Source organism: Macaca mulatta, chromosome 17 (genome assembly GCF_049350105.2).
Source record: "Macaca mulatta isolate MMU2019108-1 chromosome 17, T2T-MMU8v2.0, whole genome shotgun sequence".
Classification (NCBI taxonomy): Eukaryota; Metazoa; Chordata; class Mammalia; order Primates; family Cercopithecidae; genus Macaca; species Macaca mulatta.
Genome location: NC_133422.1, coordinates 30634504 through 30655314, shown reverse-complemented (window position 1 = coordinate 30655314; position 20811 = coordinate 30634504). Strand labels below are relative to the sequence as shown.

Sequence of the window (20811 nt, the reverse complement as noted above, 5' to 3'; positions counted from 1 at the left end):
GTATCTAGAATAGGCAAATTCATAGAAACAGAAATAAGTGGTTGCCAGAGGCTTGGGGTAAGGGTAGGATGCTAATGTATATAGAAGGGTTTCCTTTTCAGGTGATCAAAATGTTCTGAAAGTAGACAGTGGTGGTGATTGTACAACTCTGACTTCCTGGTTCAGCCACTCTAAATAAATGAAAAACATGGAAGAACTTGTATCTTTACTCTCATACACTCACACTGTTTTCCTCTCTGGTGCCTATCTTCTTTATTTCCTTTTGCAACAAATTTAGAGATCATTTCTGTTATCTCCTTGACTTCCCTACCTCCTTTTAAATCTATTACAGTCTGACTTTTGATTCTACCTTTGTTAATAAGATCATTAATAATGTCCTTATCTTCCAAATCCAAGTTTGCTTTTTAGGTTTTCTTTCATGTTTTGCCAACACTATTGAACACTCTTTTTAAAGCTTCTCTTCTGTGTTTACACTTTCCTGGCTCTGCTTTGGCTTTTTATTTTGTTTTACTTTCCATCCTTGACCTTAGTGTATTTGCCTGTCCCTAAGTGTTACTGGTTTAGTCTTAGATTTTCTTACATATTTACTGACATACTCTTGGACAATTTCATTCCCGTGGCTTTGTCCATGTTCATCTGCATAGAAGTGTGTGCATTTGGTCCAAAAGTCTTGGTGACTCAACTTACTCTCAAATAGTTTGTCAAATATTAATAATTATATATTACTGTACTACTCCATTTTCATGCTGCTGGTAAAGACATACCCAAGACTGGGCAATTAATGAAAGCAGTTTAATGGATTTAAAGTTCTACATGGCTGGGAGGTCCTCACAATCCTGGTGGAAGGCAAAGAGGAGCAAGTCATGTCTTACATGGGTGGCAGCAGGCAAAGAGAGAGAGCTTGTGCAGGGAAACTCCTGTTTTTAAAACCATCAGATCTTGTGAGACTTATTCCCTATCACGAGAACAGCATGGCAGAGACCTGCCCCCATGATACAATTACCTCCCATGGGGTTTCTCCCACAAAATGTGGGAATTGTGGGAGTTCCAATTCAAGATGAGATTTGGGTAGGGACACAGCCAAACCATATCAATCACCATTATTATTGTTGTTATATAAAAGAGAAAGAAAGAAATGTGACAAAATGTAAACTGTCTATGAATCTAGATGAATGGGACCCTGGAGCTCATAGTACAATCACTGCAACTTCTCTGTGAGATTGACATTTTTCAAATAGAGAGATTTTTAGATAATTTTTTTTTTTTTTTTTTGAGATGGAGTCTTGCTCTGTCACCCAGGCTGGAGTGCAGTGGTCGGATCTCGGCTCACTGCAAGCTCCCAGGTTTATGCCATTCTCCTGCCTCAGCTTCCCGAGTAGCTGGGACTACAGGTGCCTGCCACCATGCCTGGCTAGTTTTTTTTTTTGTATGTTTTAGTAGAGACGGGGTTTCACCATGTTAGCCAGGATGGTCTCGATCTCCTGACCTTGTGATCCGCCCGTCTCGGCCTCCCAAAGTGCTGGGATTACAGGCTTGAGCCACCGCACCCGGCCTAGAGAATTTTTTTTAAGTGAACAGAGTTCTGTGCCATTTAGTACATCCTTTCCTTTAAAAAAAAAAAAAAAAAGTCATACTTGTCAGGGTATTAAGCTGCTATAACAGAATGCAGTGGTTCTTTAATTGTGAGTTTCTTATATATTCTAGGATAGGCAGATCTGTTTTGTATACCTTTTTTCTACTGCATCATTTCAGTTTGGATATTCTTGACTTTTGAATTGTTCTTGGAAATAATTAGAAAAAACTAGGGATTGGGATTGTTGGAGGGTGAAACCATAGGGAGAGAAAGGAAGTTGAGGAATTCAGTCTTGCATCTTAGAACTACGTGTGTGTGCGTGTGTGTGTGTGTATGTGTGTGTATATATATATGGAAGAACTACATATATATATATATGGAAGGAAGAAACAGAAATGAATCTATAAAGGCCTGAGAGTACTTACGTATTTTCTTGTTATTATCTGTTATGTTATGAATAGGACCTGTGGCTGTATTATATTTGAGAAATAGGATTTAAGAAATACCCACTAAGTTTCACCAAAAATGTTAAAATTACCAAAAATGTTAAAATTTTGTTTGCTTTAAAAAAAGCTTTTATTAAGCTTCTTTTCCATCTACATTATCCAAGCAAATCTGAATAATTGGGACTAGAGTTGGACTAGATGTTGGAGGGACCAACTTTCTATTTATTAAAACACGGGAAGATTTAGCATTAGTTTGGTTAGAATGGGCGCTTTCCTACCCTTAACATATATACAATGCCTCTTTGAGTGCATATTTTCTGCAACAAAGAAAAACAAATTGACAAACATCTAGTTGAGCCTTCAAGGATTCTGAAAAGCTTCTGGCAAGGTATATTTTTTAGGATATTGGTTCAGCTTCTCTATTTGGGACAAAAATAGCTGGTTTAAAAATACAGAAGGCTTTTCCTTGCACATCAAAGATAGAACTGGTTAGTAGTCAGGGAGGTGGAGTGGTTTTGCTCCAAGCTATTGTCTAGGGTTCCAGGTTTCCTCTACTTTGTTGCTCTCTGTCTTTGCTTTTATCTGAATGGTTGATGCTGGTTTCACAGCACATCATACAACTGGATTTCAGCCTGTGGGAAGGAGTAAAGAGTGTAGAAGGCACACAACTTCCTAATATAAGCATGACCTAAAACATAAATGACAATTGCGATGAGAGTCAACTAGAATTTGGCCACACTTAGCTGTAAGGCAGAGTGGAAACTAATCCCTGCTTGGGTGACTGTGAGTCCAGTTAAAATCTGGGGGGTTAAATTAGTAGAAGGAAGAAGGAGAGACTAGATGTGGAGGGGCAGTTATCAGAAATTACAGAGGTGGTAAAGAAAGTAAGCTTGAAAGCTTCTTTGCTTTCAAGTGTAACTGCTTGTTCTAAGCTTATCTTGTACATTTTTGCTTCAGACCTGAAATCAGGTCAGGTTCCATGTATTAGGACATGGTATATGGAGACCATAGCATGGGTTTTAGAAAAGGGTGCATTGCCATTGAGTTAATCATTTTCAGGCTTTTTCGGTACAGAGCTAGGAAATATGTTTTTCTGAAAGAGAAAATAGGTTAGGTCATGAATCCATACTACTATTTGCATTTCACTTTTAAGGTAGGTACTTAAAATGTTTTTCTGTCATAAAGAAACACATAAGAATGTGTTTCTGTCATAAAGGCCAAAGTTTGATTCCTGGTTCTGCAACTTATTAGAGGTATCATTTTTTTTTGCTCATTTTGAATTGCAGTTTTCTCATATTTACAATGGGGATAATAACTACATCTCGTGGTTGTCATATGATTAAATGAGACAAGTGCTCAGAAATTTTTACTGATTTTATTATTCTCTATCACAATACAAAAAGGAGAGACTCCTAATTCTTCTTACAGGGGTTAGAGAAGACAGAGACACTTGTGTCATCAGGGAAGATTGTTTTAAATGGGCTGTGGAGGTTTAGTAAAAAGAAATATCCAGGTAAGGGACCCAGTGGAGGCTGTGATCTGCGTTTGTCAAGGCTGGTGCATAGGATTCTATTTTGACCCTTTTAAAAAAACGATCTTTTTTCTGATAGTATTTATCATAGTGTGTAATGAACTAGTAGTTTGTGTGCTTATTTGCTTACTGTCTGACTGCCTTTATGCCCCACAATGACAAGGAAGGACTATCCTTTCTTTTTGATTACCATTATACCTCCAGTGCCTGCCACATAAATGTCATACAGTTGATGTTCAGACCCTGAATAAAATTTTGAAGCATTTATAAATATCACAAAAATTTGCATTTGATTATATACATAAATAATTCTGCATTTATTTCATTGTTACCTACTGAGGGTTTCCTACTAGTTGATCTAGTTTCTTCCAAGTCAATAACTTTAATTACTCTGGAGAATTTTGCATGCTTAATAGCATTAGTTCTTTATCAATTTTTATTGAAAGAGTAAACGAATGAATTTGCTGGTGTTCCAGTCTGTTTGGATCAGGTTCTCAGCCACAATGTGGATATACTGGTATGTTATGAAATGTGTGCCAAGTAATTTATTGTTAACAAGAGTTTAAAATACTTCAGGTATCCCTTATAATGAAACCACTTTGGTGTTTCCATTTTGTTATGTTGCCTTAAGAGGGAGAGAGCTGCACATACAGATTATTCTCCCAAGAATTACCTGTAGTACTCCCATGGGAGAGAGAGAGAGAGCTCACCTGTGCGCTTGTGAGCCTCAGCACCTCTGCGCATGCATCTTTTGTGTCCGTGTGGAAAGATTCAGAATGAGAATTCTCACCTGGATCTTTAGGGAAGTATTCTGAGAAAGGGGTCAACATGGTACAGTATAAGACACTAGATCCTAAGTCAAATGGCATTTGCATTCTAGAGCCTTTTCTTGTTTGGCTACGAAATACATGACACTCAAATTTTGCATATGCTTATTTTTGTTGTTGTTATTGTCCCCTTTGTTGAGGTATAATTTATATCTAACAAAACATAGCAATTTCAAGTGTAAAACTTCATGAATTCTGACAAATGTAAGTCATGTATTTAATACTACAATAATATAAAATACATGTTACTCCAAAGAAATTTTCTCACGCCCCTTTGTAGTTCCTGTCAGCCTTGACAGCTGACCCGCTTTCTGTCACTATAGTTTTATCTTCTCTAGAATTTGGAATTATACAGTGGACATAATTATGCACTGTAAAATACTATACACTGTATAATATGTGGCTGGCTTCTTTCACTTAGCGTAATGCTCTTGAGATTCGTTCTTGTTGCATATGTCAGTAGATTGTTTCTTTTTATTGCTGAGCCATATTCCATTGTATGGCTATGCAACAGTTTGCTTATCCATTCACCAGAGGGAACATTTGGGTTTTTTGACCATTATGAATAAGCTACTGTGAACATTGGTATACAAGTCTTTTTATAGACCTGTGTTTTATTTCTCTCGAGTGTATACCTACGAGCATAATTGGTGGGTCATATGATAAGTGTATATCTAGCTTTATAAGAAACTGCAAATTGTTTACCAAAGTGTGTGTACTATTTTGTGTTCCCACCAGGAATGTATGAGAGTCCTAGTTACTCTACATCTTTCCAACACTTGAGTTTTTTCAGTTTTTAAAGTTTTATTATCTCTTTTTGGTTTTAGTTTGCATTTCCCAAGTGACTAAATATATTGAAAATCTTTTTATGTGTTTCTTCTCTTTTTTTTTTTTTTTTTTTTCTGAGACGGAGTCTCACTCTGCCACCCAGGCTGGAGTGCAATGGTGCAATCTCAGCTCACTGCAACCTCTGCCTCCCAGGTTCAAGTGATTCTCCTGTCTCAGCCTCCCTAGTAGCTGGGGTTACAGGTGCCCGCCACCATGCCCAACTAATTTGTGTATTTTTAGTAGAGACAGGTTTCACCAGGTTGGCCAGGCTGGTCTCGAACTCCTGACCTCAGGTGATCCACCCTCCTCAGTCTCTCAAAGTGCTGGGATTACAGGCGTGAGCCACTGCACCTGGCCCATGTGCTTGCTTATTTATTTATTTATGAGACAAAGTCTGACTCTGTCACCCAGGCTGGAGTGCAGTAGCGCGATCTCGGCTCACTACAACCTCCACTTCCCAGGTTCAAGTGATTCTTGTGCCTCAGCCTCCCAAGTAGCTAGGATTACAGGCGCCTGCCACCACACCCCTCTAATTTTTGTATTTTTAATAGAGACAGGGTTTCACCATGTTGGCCAGGCTGGTCTCAAACTCCTGACCTCAGGTGATCCACCCACCTCGGCCTCCCAAAGTGCTGGGATTACAGGTGTGAGTCACAGTGCCCAGCCCCATGTGCTTATTTTCTATCTGTATCTCTTTGGTGAAGTGAGCATCCTGACCTCTTCGCTGTTTTTTATTGGGTAGTCTGTCTTCTTGTTAATGAGTTACAAGAATTTTTTACATATTCTGGATAGGATACAAGTTCTTTATTAGATATATGGTTTTCAAATATTTTTTCCCAGTCTCTAGCTGCCTTTTTATATTTTAGAGTGTCTTTTGAAGAGTAAAGTTTTAAATTTATTTTTTCCTTTTAGTTTGTGTTTTCTGTGTCTTTATTTAAGAAATCTTTTCCTAGTCTGAGATACTAAGGATTTTCTCCTGTATTTTCTCCAAGGAGTTTTATAGTTTGTGCCTTTACTTTGAGGGTAATAGTTCATTTAGAATTTCGGTGTATGATGGGAGGAAAGTGTTGAGGTTTATTTTTGACATATGGATAATTAATTGTATCAGCATTTTTATTGGAGAGATTATCCTTTCCTCATTGCTGAAGCATCTTTGTTGAGTCAATTAGCCATGTTTTTGTGTGGCTGTTTCTGGACTTGCTATTCTGTTTTGTTGATACCTGTGTCTTTGGCAGTACAACATGGTCTCAACTACTGTGGTTTTATAACGAGTCTTGAAATCATTTAGTTAAGTCTCCAACTTTGTTGTTTTTTTTTGTTTTTTTTGTTTTTTTGAGACGGAGTCTCGCTCTGTCGCCCAGGCTGGAGTGCAGTGGCCAGATCTCAGCTCACTACAAGCTCCGCCTCCCGGGTTTACGCCATTCTCCTGCCTCAGCCTCCCGAGTAGCTGGGACTACAGGCGCCCGCCACCTCGCCTGGCTGGTTTTTTGTACTTTTTAGTAGAGACGGGGTTTCACCGGGTTAGCCAGGATGGTCTCGATCTCCTGACCTCGTGATCCGCCCGTCTCGGTCTCCCAAAGTGCTGGGATTACAGGCTTGAGCCACCGCGCCCGGCCCCAACTTTGTTGTTATCCAAATTGCCTTGTTTGTTCTAGGTCCTTTGAGTTTACATGTAAATTTAGAATCAGGCTTATTAGTTTTTATAAGAAAGCCTACTGCAATTTTGATTAGAATTACATTGTGAATCTATAAATCAGTTTGAGGGAAAATTGATACTTTTTACCTTATTGACTATTCTGATCCATGAGCATGGCATGTTTTTCAGATTTAAGTGTTTGATTTTCTCAGCAATATTTGTAGTTTTCAGATGGGAGTTTATACATATGTTAGGTATTTTATATATTTTGATGTTATTATTATTATTATTATTTGAGACAAAGTCTCACTCTGTTGCCCAAGCTGGAGTGCAGTGGCGTGATCTCTGCTCACTGCAAACTCTGCCTCCCGGGTTCACGCCATTCTCCTGCCTCAGCCTCCCGAGTAGCTGGGACTACAGGCGCCCGCCACCGCGCCCGGCTAATTTTTTTTGTATTTTTAGTAGAGACAGGGTTTCACCATGTTAGCCAGGATGTTCTCGATCAACTGACCTTGTGATCCACCTGCCTTGGCCTCCCAAAGTGCTGAGATTACAGGCATGAGCCCCCGCGCCTGGCCTATTTTGATGTTATTATTAATTGGTCTTTTTACTTTCAACTTCTGATTATTTGTTGTTAGTACATAAACCGTTGATTTTTTTGCATCTTTACCTGGTATCCTGTGACCTTTCTAAATTTTCTTGTTATCTAGTAGCTTTTCTAGATTCCTTGAAGCTTTTTACATACAAAATCATCTTGACTGAATATATACAGTTACACTTCTTCCTTTCCAAATCTGTCTGCCTCTTATTTCTTTTTCTTGCTTAAATTAAGTACTGGTGGAAGTAGTGAGAATGGACATTGTTGTCTTGTTCTTGAAATCCAGAAGCTTAACATTAATTTGTTAACATTAACATTTAATTTTAAGGAACACTAATTGTTCCTTAAAATTAAAATAAAATACTACCTATGATGAATTAGCATTGTAACAAATACAATACCAATAATAAATTACCTAACCTATATCAGACAGCACAAATAAAGGCAGTTGACTTTGCCAAATTTCTGAGAAAAGAGATAAAGCTATCAAAGCTATGAGATGGTATTATAACTGTTTCACTGACTGTGAAAAACTGTTACTGAGGAATCAAATATCTCTCCAAAACCAACATTTAAAAGATAAGTGTTATATTGGCTGATAGTTTGTAATTGAAATAAGAATATAAAGTATTCTAATAGTGCAAATGAAATACTCAGTCTTTAGTATACCTTGATAATAATAATAATAATTATCATAAATATTTATCATAAATAAAAATACTATTATTATTATTATTTGAGACGGATTCTCGCTCTGTCACCCAGGCTGAAGGGCAGTGGTATGATCTTGGCTCACTACAACCTCCACCTCCTGGTGTCAACCCTCCGCCTCCCGAGTAGCTGGGACTACAGGCATGTGCCACCATGCCTGGCTAATTTTTGTATTTTTAGTAGAGACAGGTTTTCACCATGTTGGCCAGGCTGGTCTTGAACTCCAGACCTCAAGCTATCTGCCCAACTTGGCCTCCCAAAGTGCTGTGATTATAGGCGTGAGCCACTGTGCCCGGTTGAAATTATACTTTTCAAACTAAAGGTGCTAAAAAGGTCAAGATCATTAAGCACACATTATAAAATATGACCCTGACGCTCTGCTTAACTTCTAAGGGCCAAAAGGAATTTAATTAGTAGACTCAGTCTGGGGAAGGCTTAGACTCGAAACTCTATGATACTCAAATGCTATGAAGCTATGATATGGAAGAAGAAAGGGATATGCCGCTGCCTAGATCATTTTATGCTATTGTTGGAAAAAATTTTTATGCACATTTAATGTTAAATTTGGGGAAGCAAAGAAATATATTAAATTGATGATACACCTTAGAATTTAAGTTATAGGTTATAGGTCTGTTGGAGGATTAAATAAGATGATTAAAGCAAGGTAACTCACTGAAACCTTGTCACATTATAAGCATTCAGTAAATGATGAATTATCAATCTCTTAACTTGTGTGATTATGGGCAATATTTGGTGTGGTCAAGAGGTCTTTAAGTTTTTTTCTGTCTCCCTACTTCTTTGAGTTACCAAGAAAGATTATTTTTTAATGCAATCTAGTTTCATAAATGGGGACATATATAACGTATTACAGAAAGTTTCTGTTGATCTTTTTGTGCTTGAGGCATTAAGTGCTCTCAGTTACCTGGAAAAATAATGGCTCTGAAATGATTCAAAGCTTTTCCTTTATAATTTTTAAGATTCCTTGCCAATGTGCTTTAAATGAACCTTCTGACTTATTAATAAAACTCAGTGACTGGGCACAGTGGCTCTTGCCTGTAATCCCAGCACTTTGGGACACCAAGGAGGGTGGATCACCTGAGGTCAGGAGTTTAAGACCAGCCTGGCCAACATAGTGAAACCCTGTCTCTACTTAAAATACAAAAAGTTAGCTGGGCCTGGTGGCAGGTGCCTGTAATCCCAGCTACTTGGGAGGCTGAAGCAGGAGAATCACTTGAACCCAGGAGGCAGAGGTTGCAGTGAGCCAAGATTGCACCACTCCACTCCAGCCTGGGCAACAAGAGCGAAACTCCATCTCAAAAAAACCCCACCTCAATGGTTTATTCTAGTCTAAATGTTTTATGGTAGATTCGGAATAATCTGGGCTATTATTTAACAATTATCTATAGTTATACTTTAGCATTGATAATGTTATTGTACTTTCTTTTTTTCTTTTGAGACCGAATCTCACTCTGTTGCCCAGGCTGGAGTGCAGTGGTGCGATCTTGGCTCACTGCAACCTCTGCCTCCCGTGTTCAAGTGATTCTCCAGCGTCAGCCTCCCGAGTAGCTGGGATTACAGGCATGTGCCGCCATGCCCGGCTAATTTTTATATTTTTAGTACAGACGAGGTTTTGCTATGTTGGTCAGACTGGTCTCAAACCCTGGCCTCAATTCCCAAAGTGCTGGGATTTAGGCATGAACCACTGTGCCTGGCCATACCATACAGAAACTCTCTTATGGTGTATGTGTGTATCTATTTGGAACTTAGTTTTGTAGTCTTTTTTAAAAATCATACTTTATTATAGTACGTTGTTATTTTGAACATGTTAATACTATAATAGTTGAGGTAGACAGAACATTGGGACATACCATATTCTGTATTTTTTCCTCTGTATTTGTCTTTGGTATCAGTCCCTGGATTTTTGCTTTTATGAGTCTGTTTCTTTCATTCCTATTATTTTTGTTATCAATCATCCTAGTGCTTTTTAAAATTATTGCATTAGCTTTCTAGCTTGTCTTGGCTGCTTTCAGTCTGTCCTGCATGTTGCAAAATTATTTTAAAGCATACCACTTGAGTGTATTACTCTACTGTTCAAAATGTTGCATTGCCTTCCATTGTCCACTAGGTTGCTCATTGCCCTTCACAACTTAGCCAGTCACATTATTTATTCATCCATCCGTTTATTCATTCAGCCATATTTATTAGCTTCTTCTATGAACCAGATAGGATGCTAGGTTCTGAGGATAAAATGGTGAGCAAAAACAAAAAGGAGCCCTGCCCCATGGGTCTGGAGAAGGCAAACATTAATCAAAATACCACATAGATGAAAGTAAACTTTCAGTCATCATACATTCTACAAGAGGGAGGAATATGTGCTATGAGAGCTTATAATGAATTAGATATGGTCAAGGAGGTCATTGAAGGGCCAAGATCTGAAGAGAGTAGGATTTGTTACTCAAAAAATAGAAAAGAGGATTATACCAGACAGAGGGAATAGCATGTCCAAACGCTTTTTTTTTTTTTTTTTTGTGAAGGGAGTATATTTTGAGAATGAAAAACTGAAAGAAGGCTAATGTGGCTTAGACACAGGGGTGTCCAATCTTTTGGCTTCCCTGGGGCACTTTGGAAGGAAGAACAATTGTCTTGGGCCACACATAAAATACACTAACGCTAATAATAGCTGATGAGCTAAACACACACACACACACACACACACACACACACACACACTCACTCATAATGTTTTAAGAAAGTTTACAAATTTGTATTGGGCCGCTTTCAAAGGCGTCCTGGGCTACATGCAGCCTGTGGACCACGGGTTGGACATGCTTGGCTTAGAGCATAAAAGAAGAGGGATCGTAGTACAAGATGGAAAAGAAGGTTGGACTTGACTGTACAAGGGGCTTCCAGGCCATGCTGAGGAATATTATTAATATAAAAGCAATAAGAAGCCATTCAAGGGTTTTATTTAGAAATAGGGGTGGAGGAGAGGGAGATAAAAGTGGTTGTTGGAGCATTGTTGTTTAGTCTTGACAATAGCTTGGTCAAGGAGGTTGGTGATGGTAGAAGAGTTTCAGTTTCAAGAGATATTTAGGAGGTTCAATCAGTAAAACCTGCTGACATATAATACAGTTGGAGGTGTAAGAAACAGGGAGGAGATGGCGTCCTGCAAAACTGGATAAATAATGATGCCATTTTACTGAGTTAGGGAATATTGGAAGAGGACCATTCTGGGTAGAGGAAAATCTTAAGTTCAGTTTTGAACATGTTTAGTTTGACACACCCTTTGAGCCATTCGGGAGGGTGTGTCACTAGGCAGAATATTTGGTGCTCAAAAGAGAGAGAGAAAGAGGCTCAACATACAAGTTATTACTATTATTATTTGATTATTGATAGAAATTGAAGCTGACAGTAGTAGGGTTGACGGTTGAGACTATACATTGGGCAAGACCTAAGACTGATTCTTGAGGATTTGCAGCACTTACTAGTTAGGTATTGGAGGTTGTGTCTAGGTTAGGGGTGAGGATGGAAGGGAGGAGCAGCCAGAGGAGAGAAGGAAAACCATGAAAATATTTCAGCATGAAAGCCAAAGGAAGATTCCTTTCAAAAGGCTGGGAAGTAGTTTTGAATGCTGCTTGGAAGCCAGATTTGAAAATGTCCAATAGATTTAATGACTCAAGGAGAGATCTGCTGCTGTGTAACAAACCATCCCAAAACTCAGTGACTTAAAACAACAGTTTATTATTTCTTAAGAATTTGTTAGTTGCTTACATAAGCCCCAGGCTTATCCAGTACTGGAACATACAAGATGGTCTTAATTATATGTCTGGGGCTTTGGTACTGCCTGTTTTCTGGGGGACTTTGCTTCTCATCCGTGTGGCTTCTGTCTCCATCATTTAGTAGCATAATTCAAGCCTTTAAGCATGGTAGCCAGCTTCTATGGAAGTGGAAATAAAGCTGCTAGGCCTAGTAAGACTTAGACTCTGAATACCTTTGAGTACTTCAGAGTACTATGCCATCTACCAGAGTAACCAAGCCAAAACGAAACAAAACCCATTGATGAGTCTAGTGTGAGAGTTGTTTGTGAAAAAAAAAACTAACAGTAGGGAAATCCAATAATTGATAGGCTAAGTATAACTCCAAAAGACAGATACATTGAGTGAGAGGACTGGGGAATGAAGAAAATTTCCTAATTACTCCTCTGCATTTTCTTTAAGTTTGACCTCACCTGGGCTACTAATTTCCTGAACACTTCCTCTTTCTTTCCTCATGTACTCCTTCTCCCTGGACGTTATTTCTCTATCTCTCTATATTAAAATCCAACCCGCCTTTAGAGGATTAAAGTCTTTCTTAAAAATCTTTCTCTCCTCTTTTGCACTTATTCTCCGCTAGTTCTGAAGTTTAATTTAGTTTTCAACCCAATATTTATTATTATTTCTTGTCTCCTGTGTGTTTGATCATGATCTTCACTCTTCATTGCTCCCTAACTTGCATGAAGTTCTCAGTAAACTTATTATTCTTCACACTTGCTCAGGTGCTACTTCCTCTGAGAAGTCTTCCCTGGTTTATCCCCTAATCATTTATTGTTTTGTACTTTATGCATATTTTTATTGTTGTATATCATAACACATAATTGTTTACTTACATGTCTTGAAAGTAGAAAATTACAATGTCTAATGTGTTGCCTTTCATTAAATAACTCCTGAGTTATAGCTTGATTTCTGATCCCCATTCTTACTTTTTTTTAAAAGGCCCCACATGTTAACAATAAAATATATGTATTTATGATGACCTAATTATTTCTTTGATACTGTGCTGAGTTCATTGGTACTAGGTCACTGCAGTAAACTATAAAGAAAAGTTATGATTTGGTATATGAAGTAAAAAAGTACGAGAAATAATATATGGTCAAGTTTTTTATATCTCTTAATAAAGCAAGAATGAATATATGAGGTTATGTTTTCAGTGGAAGTATGTACATATATAAATTCTCAGTATGCATCTTATATATTGAGCTGGATGGAGTGTTTGTTATGGTGCGAGCTTATGGAATATGTTTTTCCACCCCTTGCTCAAGGTGTCAGGTAGGCTTTGCAGCTCATGTGTTTGTATTCTCTATGTATGGGCACATGCAAAGGCCATAGAGATGAACTGGTTACACACACAAGGAAAGAATAAGACTTCCAGCTCTTGGAGATAAGACTGGTTCTGTGACTCAGGACTTACATTAGCATGGAAGCTTGGTATCTATGTGTGTATGTGTATGTGTGTTGGGGTGGAGGGAGCACAGGGTTTTTTTTGTTTTTTGTTTTTTTTTGTTTTTTTGTTTAGTTTTTGCTTGTTTTGAGATGGAGTCTCCCTATGTCACTCAGGCAGGAGTGCAGTGGTGCTGTCATGACTCACTGCAACCTCAACCTCCTGGGCTCAAGCTGTCCTCCTGCTGCAGCCTCCCAAGTAGCTGGGACTACAGGTGTGCATCACCACACCTGGGTTGTCCGTGTGTGTGTGTGCATGTGTGTGTATTTGTAGAGATTGGGTCTCACTATGTTGCCCAGGCTAGTCTTGAAATCCTGGCCTCATGCAGTCCTCCACGCCTCAGCCTCCCAAAGTGCTAGGATGACAGGTGTGAACCACCATATTTGGCCAGGAGCACAATTTTTATTGGCAGGACACTGAGAGGTGCTTGTGATCTGATTATAACTCCAGCTTTGCATCTCTTTTACTATGACTGTGTGAGTGGAACCTCATTTATTATTTCATATGACAAATGCTGTGGGGGAAACAAAAGTATCAGATCCTTCTTTCCCTTTTCCAAACTGGTGGGATAGGCTGCGAAGTAAATAGGTCATTAAAACTTAAGTTGGAAGCATGATTATGAGAGTACATATCATTTGAATTACTTTGGTAATATAACCAGTTGGCAGAACTTCCAAGTTCAAGAAAGGGGAAATCTTTTTCTTTCCTTTTTTCTTTTTGAGGTGGAGTCTCATTCTGTCCTTCAGGCTGGAGTGCAGTGGTGCGATCTGGGCTCACTGCAACCTCCACCTCCCGGGTTCAAGCGATTCTCCTGCCTCAGCCTCCCGAGTAGCTGGGTCTACAGGCACGTGCCACCACGCCCGGATAATTTTTTGTATTTTTAGTAGAAATGGAGTTTCACCGTGTTAGCCAGGATGGTCTCGATCTGCTGATCTCGTCATCCGTGACCTTGGGCTCCCAAAGTGCTGGGATTACAGGTGTATCCCAGCTAAGGGGAAATCTTGTGCCCAGCTAGGGGAAATCTTGTGCCCAGCTAGGGGAAATCTTGCGTTGGTACAGATTAGTCCTGACTCATGGTGGGCTCAGGTTTGATCCTCATCCAGCCAATTAGGTTGTATGCTAGGAGACATCTGTTTAGATTACTGAATTGAAGATGTTTTAAAAATAAACTTCTTTTATCTTTTTTTACTGTTTGTTGGTTTCTATTTTTTACATGCTACAGTTTAAAAAATAAGTAATAATGTATGAGAATTTTGGTTATCTGAGGTTTTATAATAGCTTTTCTTACAGTGAGCTAGCTAAAATGTAATCTCAAATCTTGTTTATTGGGCATAATTTATCTACATTAAGTCCTGAAATCGTGCTATGTTTATGGTCAGTGCTCCATGAATAACTAAATAATTAAAATTTAAGTTGCGCTTTAGTCTAATTTTAGCAAAGTCACAAATAATTAGAGTCTGTACCATAATCAAATATAAAACAATCAAAAAGGAAATTGCACTTTTGTAAGTACATAAAATTTGAGCATACCTGGTGATAACTGTCACCTGCCTAATCTGCCATTTGTTTTTCAGACCAATGGAGAAGTAGGTTTTATTCCTTTTCTTTTGGTAAGAAGTTGAGGAAGGACTCAAAGGTGAAGGGGCAGTAAGGCTCTGCAAGGGAAACTAGGAAAAATAGGACAGTCTTCCCAAATTTAAATTGAAGTTGCATTTCCTTTTCTGTTGGCTACCAAGATGTTGACATAAGATATTTGAGTTGGCAATATTACTAAAATTAATCATTTAAAATAACAATATGGAAAACCTCACTTGTATTCAAGCAAAAAATAAACTGAATATAAACAATAATTTTCTCTGCTTATTAGTCCATTAGACTGAAACTTTGCCCAGTATAATTTTATAAGATTCTAATAAAGGCTCACAATATCATGGTTATAGGAAAATTACTATATTATTGAATCACACATGATTTATTCAGTTCTTAAAATTGCAGTCCTCCCTCCCTAGATGTTCTAGAGTTGATGATATAGCATGGGTTACTTGAGTGTGTTCTCCAAACAGATGTCTCCTAACAATCTTATATTACAGTTCATCTCTGAAAAGGGGATAATAATAGTATCTACCCCATTTGCTTGTTGTAAATATTGTATGTAAAGCTCATGGCATGGTGCTTGGCACATAATAAGTGTTCAGAATATGCTAGCTATTGTTTATTGTTATTGCCTGTGTTTTAAGAAATGGAAGGGAAACGCAAGAGGGAGAAAAATACATTGCCACTCCTTTGTATCAAGAGTAACTAGGGAAAAAGCATAGGGCTATGCATTATAAAAATAACCTACAGTGTTTATAAGATGTATTAATTAGGGACTTAAAAATCACTAGATTGATATAGAAATTAATTTAACTTTTTTTTCTAAAAGTTATTTTTATAATTAAGATTTTCTTTTTTCATTGAATATAATTAGTTTTTTTATATTAATAATTCAACATTTGATTTTTTTAAAATGCAGATTGTATTTCCACTCCTGGTTAGGCAATATAATAACAGTGTTTAAGAGCACAGTGTTTAAGAGCCAGACTTACCTGGGTTTGAATTGTCTCCTCACCACTTACGGTGTACCTTCTGACAAGTCCTGAAGCTCTCTGTTTGTCGTTTGTAAATGAGGATTATAATAGTGCCTATCTCATATGTTTGTTTTGTGGGTTAAATGGGTTAATATATATAAAGGGTTTAGAATAACTTGTGGCATCTAATAGTAAACACTATAAAAGTATTATTGTTATTAATAGCTAGGTTTTTTAAAGCATCATTAGTTCAGACACTTCCATTTGAATACTCGTACTAGAGTTTCTTGGGATTAAGTCTCAGAAAACAGCTCTTATGAAACTCTTAATCCCATTCAGTGTTCAGAAATAAAAATCCTATTAAATATCTTGTTAGCTAGTACTGTGATTCTCAGTTTTCTTCTTTCTGTGTGTTGGCTTATCTTTAAATACAGCTCTGAAACAGATTCCTTCAGGAACATGATCCTTCTGTTTAGAACTCTTAAAGTACTGGGTGTATTTTATTATTTATCTTTAAATCCTCAGAGCCTAAACATGCCTGATATTTGGTAGTACATAAAAAGTGATGAGTGAATGCATGTATAGTTTTCAGGAAGTAGTCTACCTTCTTGCAATGTATTTTAATGGCTGATCAAGAATAACTCTTTGTTACGGATTCTTACAAATGTCTGAGCTTTGGAGTTAGTAATTACTGTATTTAATCTTTCTCTTGTTGGGTTGAGGCATATAGTAAGTTTTCTTGTCTTTGGATTTGTATAAAATAATGACATTATTGTAAAAGAGGTATAGATAACTACTACTGACTTTTGACAATTATCTTCATATTAATATGTTTCAGTACTTTGGATAAGAATAAGGAATATAAAGTTTCTGCCATATTTGCCTTATTCTTTTTTGTTTTGGATTTTTAAAAATTTAATAAATGAAACAGAACATTGCAGATTGATAGTGTGTAGTCTCCCTTGTTCCCCTACTGTCACTTTCCTCCCTTTTTCCCTTCCCGTAATCAACAATTGCAAATTTGATTTATAGTCATTTAGTCCACGTTTTCTTATTTTTACTACACATATGTAAAACTATTCTAAACATTACTTTTAACAATGTGTAGAGATGCTATTCTGTGCACCATTTTGCACTTTTTTTCCTTCCATGTAATACTGTTTTTGACACAGAAATAGACTACCACGTGTACGGTCACCTGATACAAGAAAGAGGTAACATTCTTGTGCAGCATAGAAGGGATGGCTTATATCAATTGGATATCCATTTGGGGAAAAAATGTGTCTTTGCCCCTATTTTGGACCATACTGCAAACTCAATTTCAGATGTATTTCAGGTTTGATTTTAAGTGGGAAAATAATAAGCTTTTAGAAGAAAACATGGGAGAGCGTCTTCATTATCTGTGAGGAGACAAAAGCACTAACTGTGAAAGGAAAAAATAAGATAAATTCCATTTATCAAAATATACCACTAAAATAATGGAGGAGGTAACAGAATAGAAGATATTTGCAATACTGTAATGTATCCAATAAAGCAGCGGTCCCCAACCTTTTTGGCACCAGGGACTGGTTTCCTGGAAGACAGTTCTTCCATGGACACAGGTAGGTATGGTTTTGGAATGAAACTGTTCCACCTCAGATTATCAGGCTTTAGATTCTCATATAAGGAGCGCACAACCTAGATTCCTTGCATGTGCAGTTCACAATAGGGTTCATGCTCCTATGAGAATCTAATGCCACTGCTGATCTGACAGGAGGTGGAGCTCAGGCGGTAATGCTTGCTTGCCCACTGCTCACCTCCTGCTGTGCGGCCCCATTCCTAACAGGCCACAGACTTGGGGATCCCTGCAATAAAAGATTTCTGGAATAGATTAACAATCCTCCAAATCAATAAGACAAAGCTATACAACCCAATTAAAAATAATAAGCAGAAGACTTTAATAGTCACTTCACAAAAGAGCAAGTGGGAATAACCAATAAGCATATGAAAAGGTATTCCACTTCCATAAACATCAGGAAAATTAAAACCCCACTACACACACACACACACACACACACACACACACACACACACACACCCCAAAATGGCTAACATGGAAAAGACAGCTAAAACTAAGTGTTGATGAAGGAGACACAGAGCAACTGGTTCTGTCATACATTGCTAGTAGGAGTATAAATTGGTATAACCACTTTGGAAAACTGGCAGTATTTGATGAAAGTAAACATATTCATATCCAGCAATTCCACAACTAGGTATATACTCAACAGAAATGCATACATATATTTTCCACAAAGACATGTACTGTAATTTCATAGTTATACTATTCATAATATACCCAAACAATTCAAAAGGATAGTTATGGAGTTTGAGACCAGCCTGGTGAGATCCCTTCTCTACAAAATATTAAAAAGTGAGCTGAGTGTGGTGGCACGTGCTGTAGTCCTACCTACTTGGGAGGCTGAGGCAGGAAGATCTCTTGAGTCTAGGAGTTTGAGGGTGCTGTGAACTATGACCATGTGACTGCATTCCAGCCTGGGTGATAGAACAAGAACTTGTCTCTGAAAAATAAAAATAAATATATTATGGCACACAGATAAACAATTTGGCAATAGGAATGAACAATCTACTATTCTGTGTAGCAATATAGGTGATTCTTACCTTTACAATGATGAAAGAAGCCATAAACCAAAGAGACAATACTCCATTTTTATAAAGTTCATAATCAGGCAAAACAACTCAGTTGGAGAGAAGCATAAGTTAGTAAAGTTACCTTTCTTGATACAAATTTTAGTTACACAAAGGCATTCAACTTGTGAAAATTTGTTAAGCTGTGCTTTCTGGATATATGTTCTTATATGTATGTATGCTATATTACCCACAAAACATTGTTTTGAGATCTATCCATGTTGGATGTTAGGAGTTCTAGTGTATTCATTTCACTTGTGTGTGAACAGACTGCAGCTTATTTATTGATTCCCTTATTGGATTTCTAAATTATTTCTAGTTTTCCTCTGTTTCAAATAATGCTGTAGTCAATTGCTTTTTTTTTTTTTTTTTTTTAAAAACATCTTATACAAATATATGAGAGTTCTTCTAGGAGGTGGCATTGTTGGGTTTTAGGGTATGCTCATGTTTAGCTATATCAGATACTATCAAATTGTTCTCCAAACAGTAATATAATTATAGGGTCACTAGAAGTGTTGGAGAGTTCCTGTTGTTGTATATTCTTGTCACCACTTGGTATTGTCAAACTTAAAAAGTTTTTTGCTAATCTTATTGGGTGTGAAATGGTATCTCATCAATATTTTAATTCGTGTTATCTGTTAACTAGTGTATTTGATCATCTTTCTACATGTTTATAGGTCATATGGATTTCCTTTTAGGTATCCTTATCTATTGCCCATTTTTTGCTTTTGGGAATTGTCTATTTTTATTGCATATTTTTCTAGGGACTAACTATATTTTTCTTCATTTATGTACAATTTTCCTTGATTCTCAAAGTCCATATATTCAGGAAGACCTCCCCACCCCCTTTGATTTTTAAGACATTACTGGAATTTCACCTGTAAACTTTAAACCTGGAGTAAGTCAATCCTCCTGAGATTTTTCCTTCAGATTTTAATCTTTTTCCTATTTCTGTTTGCCTGCCATTACTCTTTATTCTATTTAATTCATTTAAACTACAGTGGATTTTCCCCCTTTTTTCTTTTTGAGAGGTTGGTGGTGATTTGGGGAGGGAGAAATGAAAAGCAATAGAAAAATAAAAATTTGCCTAAAATTTATAAAATTGATACAGCTATGTATAAAATGCTTAGAATATGCTTGTGATGCTTGCTGGGTTTTTTTTAATATATTTGAAATTCAGTCTAGATTCAGCATTGTACAGCCAAAGGCAATTTATTTCATTTTATATTGTCTGTGTTGCAGATGCTCATCATTACATGATTAGTTTGTGTGTGTGTGTGTGTGTGTGTGTGTGTGTGTGTGTGTGTGTGTGTGTGTGTGGTCCACGCAGTGCCTGTTTTCCCCCAGATTCTCAAGACAGTTCCATGTATCCATTACTCTGCAAAGCAACTGCATTAACAGTTGAAACTTCACCTAGTACCACTGGTGCTTTGACATTTCTGTGATATTAGAGAGAAAATGACCAAGCACTTGGTAGCTGTGTTTCCCAAATACTTTAAAGGTGGTTGGTTGGTCTGGGGTAATAGGAGATGATGTAAATAGTGCTTGCTTATTTGTCTTCTGTCAGGATGTGGTAATAGCAGTAAGGGCCTGGAGTTCCTGAGCTGTTTACAACTGTCACAGAGCCTGTGAGGCTAGGAAACCTTCGAGAATATCCTGGCCCAGATTTCTTCAGCATTCCTTCTCTGTTGCTTCTGCCTTCTGCCTTACGTGCCAGAGAAAGAGCTCATGACTTCTGTCCAGAGTCACAAAATCTTGGCTGATCTTGATGGAGTCTTGCAGCATATTCTCATGGCATGAATCTTTTGAAGAGAGGTGCCAGTATAACATAGCTTCACTAGGAAAACTCTTCCTAGAATAGAATTGGATTTCTTTTTTTAATGGTTTGATGTAAGTCAATGAAGAAACTTGAATCTATTTTAGTGTAGAATGACTTCAACCCCCATCAAGTTTGGAAGTCTTCTCTATGTGAGATTTAGAAAGGCTGTACACAATACAATTAGGTCTTGCTTGTGAAGAAATTAGTATAAAAAATGACAATTTAGAAGTGATCATTTTAAAGCATGTTCTGTATGAAAATATACTCCAGTATTTGTAGAAAAAAGCCCTAAACTGAGTCTTGACTTTATTTTTAAAAAATCTGTAAGTGGTAA

General features: G+C 37.4%; 1 protein-coding gene across 4 annotated transcripts in view; it reads left to right on the top strand.

Annotated features, from left to right (window-relative positions):
* INTS6 (integrator complex subunit 6) overlaps positions 1 to 20811 on the top strand; it is a 122754-nt gene that overhangs the window by 36823 nt on the left and 65120 nt on the right. The gene's annotated exons all lie outside the window — the stretch shown is intronic.